The following is a 10,725-nucleotide window of genomic DNA, read 5'->3' on the forward strand; positions in this document are numbered from 1 at the left end:
ACTTCTATTTTATTGAATAACTTCTCATAATGCCCTTAAACCAATTTCTTTAACCGGGTACTAGCTATTATCCTTTCGTCCAACGTATTTTGTTGTGGGTCAACGTGTTAGATATGATTTAGCACACAATATACACTATTTAAGTTCATATGAAATACTTACAATGTCCATCTCTCGACTTATGTTACAATAAACGTTCGTAGGTCCGACTTATGTCACAATATGCACTACGCGAAACCTCATTAAGTAATCGGGTATACTTGTCCAACCACGTGTCAACACGCGGCACAATTGTACAGGCTACGTGTCAAGAGGTGGCAGAGAGTCGCTTCGCGCGAAGTGAACGGACATGGACTCTGTCCTTCGCGCTACGCGAAGAAGCCAAATTTTGACTATAAAAAGGGGAGTGACGGGTTTGAGTCATTTCATCCCAAAGTTCACCCCCAAAAACACATACTTAGCCTAGGGAAGCCTACCCGATATCTACAACGTGCCGACATCCTGTTTTCTTAGAATTCGTGCAAAGATCGAAGTCCCAACGCTTTGTTGATCATTTAAGCGTGCTAGTACCAAGACCCTGCCAACCAAGTTGTCACTCTTTATTATTATTAGCATTCTCGAGTGTCCGCTAAGATAGGATCTACGTTTAAGTTATTTCAAGTATGTTATAAATAGCTTAGACTCAGTCAAAGCTATGGTCTTTTAACCTTGAAAAGATTATTAAAGCATTCACAAACATTTTCAATAAACGTTACTTCTATAAGAAGTAAGGTTAAACAAAATTATATTTTTGACAGACATGTAGTAACTAGAAGGGGGCATCACTAGTAATGAGTTTTTGCCTAAAGAAGGTAATTCGTATAAATTCCAATCAACTGCAGGACCCGTTTACTTACCTGGAGAAACTCGCCAACGTGTTAGAACCTATTAGGCCAAAGAATGCTATATCAAACGTCACACACATACAAATATAATTTTAAAGACGAACATTCGCAAACCTAATCATGGTTAAAACCAAACTTAAGGTCTGCAGTCTAATCAAGAAATACTATCAAGGTAATCTTACAAACCTATTTATTTATAGGTTAACATAATTCACATTCATATCAAGAAGGTTTATCAACAACACACCGACGGTACATGTGAATATGTTAAACCTTTACAAACAGTCAAAACAGATTTATTCTCTATAAGATAAACAGGTTGTTTGTCTTAAAGAGTCAGTCAAACATTTACATGAGATTACGTGATCTCTAAACCGTTGTAATACAAAATAGATAATAAAAGCAACTCCGACTAATTACACATGTGTATGAATCCAAACATAACTGTTAACCCTAAACATTCAAAGGCTGTGTGGCCGCGGCCTAACAGTCATAGCTAGTTCTCCGGTATTGGCTACGTGGCACGAAGAAATTTGTGTGTGTGTGTAGGGCAGTGTTACAGATACCGAAATAGATATATTTCCGCTGAGCTTGTCAAGAAACATAGGTTTTTATTATGATTGTAGTTTAAATGCTTTTAAGAGTCAAATGTTTCACCAGCATATAGCTGACGTATTTTATTCCCACATTGCAGGTAACTGAGTTCAATAGAAATAGCAAGAATTAGAGTCATCAAAGGCATATAAGCTCGCGCTACAAGATGGCTCGATTTTGATTATAAAATCCTTGTAATATAAACAATATTTTGTAAACCGAATACTCGGGCATTTTAATTCCAGAGTAAATTTTCAAGGTAAATTAATATTATAATAACTTAAAGTCTTCTGCTAAAATTAACACATAAACTCTGATATATTAACAAAGCAAGTACCAACTGAGAGTCACACGACTGAGTCCTAAGTGTCACACCCCCACTAGCCTGACATGGACGGATAATAAGGCACTGGTTGAAATGGAACACCGCCCTGGCTCCCCCACTTCACGCGTGACGGGGTCTGCGTGAGGGTAGTCAGGCGGGTCAAGCGGCCATTCTTGATCTTGCTCTTTCTTTTGTTTTTCTTTTTTTCTTTGGTGGTTTGTTTTTTCTTTTTTTTAGGTTTTTAAGGTTGATTATTGGGTTTTAAGTTGGATATAGGTTGATTATTGTAAGGCCCCGTTACCGGTAGCCCTACTTTAGCGTCGGATTTACTCATAATCACAGTTCTTCAAATCAGAGTTTATTAAAACTTTTCGCGGAATATAAAACATCAATCATTTGTTACAAAACATTAAATCTTTTCTTTGATACCATAACACAAAACTTTATATTTAAAACATCTTTACTTCTTTCTTCAGATGCCAGCCGTTCAATCCATGCCGTGTGTCATCCTCATGCTAACTCTATAATCAGCTCACCTGCGTGCATACTAAAAGTCAGCTACGCTGAGTGAGTTCTAGATAATCACATAATCATACCATTCACATAACATTATATTCTTTCGTTCATACTTTTATACTTTCATACTTTCATACTTTCTTACATTCATACTTTCTTACTTTCATACTTTCTTACTTTCTTTTGTATTAACTTACTTTCATATCTTATGTTATAAAGAGCATTACGCCCTACATTCCTCGAGTATTATTAGGGCTCGGTACCCTCTTTCCTCGAGTATTATTAGGGCTCGGTACCCTCTTTCCTCGAGTATTATTAGGGCTCGGTACCCTCTTTCCTCGAGTATTATTAGGGCTCGGTACCCTCTTTCCTCGAGTATTATTAGGGCTCGGTACCCTCCTTCCTCGAGTATTATTAGGGCTCGGTACCCTCCTTCCTCGAGTATTATTAGGGCTCGGTACTCTCTTTCCTCGAATATTAGTAGGGTTCGGTTCCCTAGTTCTCGAATATTAGTAGGGTTCGATTCCCTCTTCGTTACCATACAACCATACATCATACCTCGAGTATTATTAGGGCTCGGTACCCTCTTTCCTCGAGTATTATTAAGGCTCGGTACCCTCTTTCCTCGAGTATTATTAGGGCTCGGTACCCTCTTTCCTCGAGTATTATTAGGGCTCGGTACCCTCTTTCCTCGAATATTAGTAGGGTTCGGTTCCCTAGTTCTCGAATATTAGTAGGGTTCGATTCCCTCTTCGTTACCATACAACCATACATCATACCTCGAGTATTATTAGGGCTCGGTACCCTTTTCGTAACCATACAACCATACAACCGTCATTTCCTTCTTTTATTAACTTTATCACATTCATACACATAAGCATACATATCATACTTACCTTATACAAAGCGCTACAACCTGACAGTACGTGTAATATCCGAAGATCGTTCACGTACCGTCAAGCAATCATTCGTACATATCATATCATTCACATAAGGCATACACTTATCTCTTAGGATAAGCGTATTAACAAACATATCGAGTATGCACACAGCCCCGAAAACATAACACATAAGTGGGGCTAGAAACTCACCTGAATTCTGCTTCTTTCTCTGGTAGCTGTAAATCCCTTCTTTAACTGAGCTCGGCTAACTGTACAAGTTACACGTATCAATACTCGCCTGATCTAATCAGGTGGCCTAGTATTAGCTTACTTTAACTTATCGCTTTTAATTTATTTTCTAAACGAACTTCACTTTAGGCGAAGTTAAACCTTAGGCGAACTTGGCTTCAGGCGAAGTTAAACCTTAGGCGAACTTGGCTTCAGGCGAAGTTAAACCTTAGGCGAACTTGGCTTCAGGCGAAGTTATCCTTAGGCGAACTTGGCCGTAGGCGAAGTTATCCTTAGGCGAAGTTACGCTTGAAGGCGAAGTTACGCTTGAAGGCGAAGTTCATCAGGCGAACTTAATCTTGCAGGCGAAGTTATCGCGCTGCAGATCTGTTTGCCCATAAATCCTTCGTTTCTTAGCCAAATAACTCGATTTTGGTACCCACGGAATCGTATGATCGGCGCCTACAAATCCCAACCATCAAATCGGCCTAAAATCGACGTTTTAGGGGTCCGATTTGGGCAGTTTGGGTTTCGGGTCCGGTTAACCCATCCAATCCTAACCATTTTCAGTAATATTAGCTTTGTTGGATTTGTTCTTACCTTACCAACTCAGATCTATCAACAAAATCTCGGGTCTCGGCTTCGAATCTCGATCGGTTAGAATGTGTGTGTTTTGAGTGTGTGAAGAAATAGATGTAAATGAAGATATTTTGGGATTTTGGGGGTATTTATATCCCTGAAATCCCATTCTCATTTAACCCATCTCAATTAATCCAAGTCCATAACCCACATCCATTACCCGACACTAGCCCGACCCATACCAACTCCTATTCTTTTATTTATTTCCTGATAACCCGAGTAAACTTTCCCTCTATTATTAAGTAATATAATTAATATTATCTTGAAATTTCGGGATGTTACAAGTCTTCCCTCCTTAAAGAGGTTTCGTCCCCGATACCTAACTTATTCCCTATAAAAGGAAAACTTCTTATATTTACACGCTTTATTGAATCGCCTTCGCTTTTTGAGTTATCCTTCTTACTCCTGACTTGTAGTCATCGAGCGGTGATCATGTGTCTTAACTATTACGGTAGCTTGTCCAGGAAGCCCTCGATGTACCAAGTCTCGTATCGCCTTCCCGAGGAACCTTGTTTTATATAATAACGCTAGCTCCTAAGGCGACGCTTTACCATCACACAACTATTTATTATAACCAACATGCATTCAAGATAAATTCATATATCGTTCATACAAAAGCACAAGAAGTCTCAAGTACTTCATAACATAAAAGGAAATCATTCAAGCTTGCTAAACACACATAGGTTCAACTGTAACATAAAACACTCTTTAACTACTAAACATAAAACAGCTGTGACATGCCACATATTCTTCTTAAAGGGACAACACAAACATCATCACTCAAGGAACTATTTAGTACAAGGATAGCAAGGCTAACAGGTAATAACAGTGGCCAGCTGTGACTAGCTGATCACGTTGCTTTCCGTGTCCTATACACTTCCCTTTATGAGTCTATTTGTGCTGGTTCTACTTAAGCAATTAGTCAAATCAACAATCAATTATTCCTATCCCTTTTGTTCACATATATCTTCTTTCTCATTAACAAACTAACAAAACATTAAACTTATAAATATAAAGTTGTGACATATATCTTCTTTATATTAAATTTATAAATTGTATTAAATAAAAAAGAAAATAAAGAATGATAGAGAATGAGCAGAATTGTGTATACCATTGGTTGAAGGGTGATGTTGAAAGATAGAGGAAAAACAGGCTGGATAAACGAGGAGAAATAGAGAAAGTGATGTATACTCCTTAGCCTTAGGAGTAGCGGTGACTAGAGATGTTCAAAACGGTTTGGGACTAGGAACCGGAACCGGTTATATTCAAAACCCCCTTTTAAACCGGTTCCAGGCTCGAACCGGTTAGGGAACCTAACCGGTTCTCCCACCCTCGGACCCCTAACCTATCTAACCGGTTCTTACCGGTTCCTAACCCGGTTCCTGTACCGTAACCGGTTCCAACCGGTTACAGTGTAAAAAAATTTTTTTTTTTTTCGTTTTTCGTTTGCATTTGGATTCTAAACTACGATTCGTATTTGTATAGCATGAAAAATAAACAAAACAATTAACATAAAATTCATTTTATTTACTTTTAGAAGTTCAAAAAAAAAAGGTTACATGTTTTAAAATCTTCAAAAACAAACTAACAAAACATTAAACTTATAAATATAAAGTTGTGACATATTATTTCTAGAAAAGCCTTCTTGTTCGTCGTAATTATTGAGCGGCGACTTCTTCCTCGGAATTACTTGTAGAAATGCCTTCTTGTTCGTCGTGCACTCGAACATCAACTGGTGTTTCATCTTCGAGAGTGGTTACGTGTTGAATACGATCGATTGAGTCCAAGTGATCCTTTAAGCAAATGCACATCTCCACCGACTCCGAATTTAGTCTTGTTCTTCTCACCGATATTACCCTGCCACTAAGAGAAAAAGCGGATTCCGAAGCTACCGTAGAAGCTTGGACGGTTAGTAAATCACGGGCCATGGTGGCAAGAATCGGAAACTCGGTTTCCTTTACCTTCCACTAAGCCAAAACATCAAAAGTGCCATATTCCTCTTCGGATAAACCGGTAGAGTAATCATTTGCACTATACCTTCCTAGTTCGCTTGAAGGGGTGTTACCCCTTTGTTTTTTAGCTGTTACGTTGCGAACGGTGTTCATAAGGCTAATCATGGGATCTCGTACTCTAGTAGCACTTGAACTTGATGAAGACCCCCCCGGCATAGGCATGTGTATGTTTGACCCATTTAAATAAAAGTCATACATAAATTTAAAATTCAAGTTAAAATCATTTTTTGCCTCTGTTGAAAAGTTTGGGTCAATTTCTTGCATATCTAAGGCTGAAAAATTTTCGTCTATCACACATTCAACCCCCGTAACATTTAACATTGGGTTTAAAGCGGCGGCGCAAGTAAAAACCGGTGGCAATTCAAGAAAGTATTTTTTTAATTTAAACTTCATTGGTAATATGATGTTTGAAAACATTGGACTTTTATTTTCAAATTCTTTAAGATTGTTAACGATTAAAAATAACTCCGAAAGAACCAAGGGACTTGTCGGATAATACGTTCCCGATAGTTTCGTAGTTGATGTTTTAAAAACTTCTAGAAAAGTCGATAAGTCATTGATAATTTCCCATTTTTCATTTGAAAAGGGGATTGCCAAATCATTCTCGGCAAGACTAGAATGAAACATTTGTAAAGTTTCTCTTTGTTCCAAAGCACTTTGAAACATTATGCAAGTGGAATTCCATCGATGAGGTACATCCCAATTAGCTCCCAAAGCTTTTCTTCCCGTATCTTTACAAAATTTTCTATATTCCATTTGTCTTTTTTTACTTTTCTTAAAAACATCATGTATCATTAGTCTAAAATCGTTTATAACCGATGTAACCTCATCCGAAGCAAGTCCGTCTTGCACGATTAAATTAATGATATGTGCAACACACCTTGAGTTAAAAAATACACCATTGCAAATCGGCGTATATTTTAATTTTAATTTATCAACCGCCGATGTATTATTCGACGCGTTATCAAATGCCATTGAAAATATTTTATTTTCTAGTTTATAAGTATTTATAACATAATCTAAAATTTCAAACAAATTATCTCCCGTATGTAGATACTCAAAGAGTTCGAAAGCAATGGTGCGTTTCATCATTTCCCACGATGACGGGTCTACCCAATGAGCGGTGACACAAAGATAAGATTCGGGTAGACCATGTGGAGCCGACCAAACATCACTAGTTAAGTTTATTCCCGTATTTATATTTTCAAAATATGCAATTAGTACCTCTTTGGCCTTCTTCCACAATTTTAAACAATAACGTTTAAGAGTTTGACGACTTACGTGAGTGTATTGTGGTTGAAGCGTATCTCGAATCATGGCGGTTAAGCGAGGGTTGTCGAAGTGGCTAAACGGCAAAGCTTCTTGAATCACAAACTTTGCCATACGATCTTGAACTCGATCAATTTGGTATGTAAATATTCCGCCTTCACTATCCATTTGTGTTTGTTGCGAATCGACGTTCTTTTTCAACGCCTTGCAATACGGTTTTTCGATGTGTTTCTTCAAATTTGAATTCGAAAGTTGGTTTAAATAAATCCCACAAAACTTGCACCGAGCCTTCAATGAATGGTCACTCAATTCAACCAAATCCCAATTGCACCAAATCTCTTGATTACGATTATGAGGTACAATACGAACGAAACTTGGTTCGGCGTTGGAACCTTGACCAACCGATGATTGTGAGGCAGCCATAACAACAAATATGAATATAGAAGAAGAGAAAACAAGAGATTAGAGAACTCAAAACGTTGTAATAGCGTTTTTTTTGTATTTTTTTGCGTTCGGGTTTGCGTTTTGAGTGTTGTGATGAACCCATGACACCAAATACCTATTTATACTAGTAGTGGGGTGCTTGGGGGAGCCAAAAAAACGGCTATTTTTGACCCCAACGGTCAAAAAACGGCCAAAAAAAACGATTTCCAACGGCTATATTCGATCCAACGGCTAGAACCGGTTAGGAACCGGTTCCGGATGGTTCGGTTCCAGAACCGGTTCCGGTTCGGTTCCGGTTCCTACCCGCCCCCACTCAGAAATGCAAGAACCGGTCACGGATCATCGGGTTGAATCAGATAGGGTCCGGTTCCTACAAAAAACGGGTAGGAACCGGTTCGGGTCTGGTTCGGGGCTACCGGTTCGGTTCCAGGAACCGGTTTCGTTGAACATCTCTAGCGGTGACAATCTTGACCAAAACCATTTTAAATAGGTCAATTTAGTTTAATTAAAAAAATTATATGGTTTAATTTGGGACATCTATTTTAGCTTAAATGATCAAAATTGGTCACTTGAAATTCTATCTTATTATTTTCAAGTCAAAATGGGTGGAAAAATTTTAAAAAATAGGTCGATGCGGGTTAGTGTAATAAGAAAATGTGTAAGTTTCAGGTCGGATAGGTTTCGGCACAAAACGAATTTTGGATTGGAACGTGTTCGGTTTAGATTTTGCCTCACAACATCTTTCGAGCCGACACAAGTTTTCGCACGGGATGGGTTCGATCCGTTTTGGTTTTGTTTTCGTCGATTTTTTCGATTTCGGCTAACTTCTCGAGGTTTTTTTTTTTGGAATGAGGACAACGGATAAAACATTTTAATTTTTTTCTTTTTTGTTTTTAATTTATATTTTGAGTTATTATTTATTTATTAATTTTTTTAGAGGATTTTGATCTTAATAGAAAACCAGTCAAAAAAAATTTCAAAAAAAAAATAATAAAAAAATCATAACTTAAAATATAAATAAAAAACAAAATTTCTAAAAAAAAATTAAAATGTTTCCACCAGTATCCTCGTTAAAAAACACGAGACTTGTTCCGCGACCCTAACTTTTTCCGACCCAAACCAAAACAAATCTTTTTTAATTGACCCGTTTTAACTCTAACTCATTCTGACCCTAACTCGTGTCAACCCATAATCCGTCCGACCCAACCCAACCTATTTGCCATCCCTACTTAGAGTTCCAAATGCATACATGTCCAAACATTATTAGTAGTACCAAATTTGGATTTCTAGAAGTCAGAAAAAACTTACCCTTCGGGTATATATCTATACATCTCGTTACGGGCAAAATGAAACTTGGGAAAGAAAAAATTAAATGCACCTTTACCGTAAAGAAAGAAAGTATTCTACAAAATGTTACATCGAACTAGGAGAGTTATTGTAATTGGGCTTAGCGGGGTGGGGGTGGTTTAAAAACCATCACTTGCTCCTACCAATACAAGTGTGTCCCCTTACCCCACCACTTTCCATCACTAGTAATGGAATTTTGGTGGGGGTGGTGGTGTGGTGTGGTGTGATGGAATTTTTTTTTTTATATATTTTTTTACAACTTAAAAATTAAAAACAATAGTAAATTAAAAAAAATAAAAGTTACATTAAACAATCTACTCCTCGTCCGAATTCGGAAATTCCAAACCTAAAGAACCTACAAGTTCAACTCGATCATATCTCAACCGATGGTGAATATCTTCGTTCCGCAAGTCTAATTGCACGTTCTCAGGAATGAGAACTTGAGTAGGAGGATCCGGCACCCAATCTAGAGAAATTGCACGTCCGTCTTCTTTTATTAGCATATTGTGCAATATGATGCATGCATATAATATGCTAGAGATCATGGGTTTTTTCATTGCACGAACCATTCTTCGCTTGCTTCGACGTCCGCTACAATCTTTAAAAATAAAGATTTCGGCAAACGAAACCGACCCCTGAACGTCTCGTCATTGTATTTCGGCTCCTCCACAAAATAGTCGTTCATTAGCACTTCGTGGGCATGTATACGATCACGATCCACCATTTTTTCTTTGGATGGCTCGGGCCTTCAAGTTCGTTATATAACAACGGGAACCATTCAACAATGTCATCGATGGATATTGAGGTTGATACGTCTCACGTGCCATTGATGGATATTGAGGTTGATGAACAATTGAACTACATCGAGCAACCGATAGAGATCGCTGATCGCAAGGAAAAGCAGCTTCGTCACAAGATTATACCTTTGGTAAAAGTGATATGGAAACACCGCAAAGGATCGGATGCTACTTGGGAAGCCGAGGATGAGATGCGCAAGTTTTACCCTAGTTTGTTTATGTAATAGTTAGGTTTCGGGGACGAAACCTCTTTAAGGGGGGAAGACTTGTAACATCCTAAAATTTATAATGTGAATAAAGAAAGTTATGTTAGTGATTTCGCGTTTTTAATTATTAATATCGAGTAGGAGCGGATCAGGGACGTGGATTAATTGAGATGGGTTAAATAAGAATGGGATTTCAGGGATATAAATACCCCCAAAATCCCAAAAATATCTTCATTTACATCTATTTCTTCACACACTCAAAACACACACATTCTAACCGATCAAGATTCGAAGCCGAGACCCAAGATTTTGTTGATAGATCTGAGTTGGTAAGGTAAGAACAAATCCAACAAAGCTAATATTACTGAAAATGGTTAGGATTGGATGGGTTAACCGGACCCGAAACCCAAACTGCCCAAATCGGACCCCTAAAACGTCGATTTTAGGCCGATTTGATGGTTGGGATTTGTAGGCGCCGATCATACGATTCCGTGGGTACCAAAATCGAGTTATTTGGCTAAGAAACGAAGGATTTATGGGCAAACAGATCTGCAGCGCGATAACTTCGCCTGCAAGATTAAGT

This window comes from Bidens hawaiensis, unplaced genomic scaffold (assembly GCF_021521415.1).
Source record: "Bidens hawaiensis isolate Kalapana, Puna unplaced genomic scaffold, B.hawaiensis_p1.1 tig00011830_1, whole genome shotgun sequence".
NCBI lineage: Eukaryota > Viridiplantae > Streptophyta > Magnoliopsida > Asterales > Asteraceae > Bidens > Bidens hawaiensis.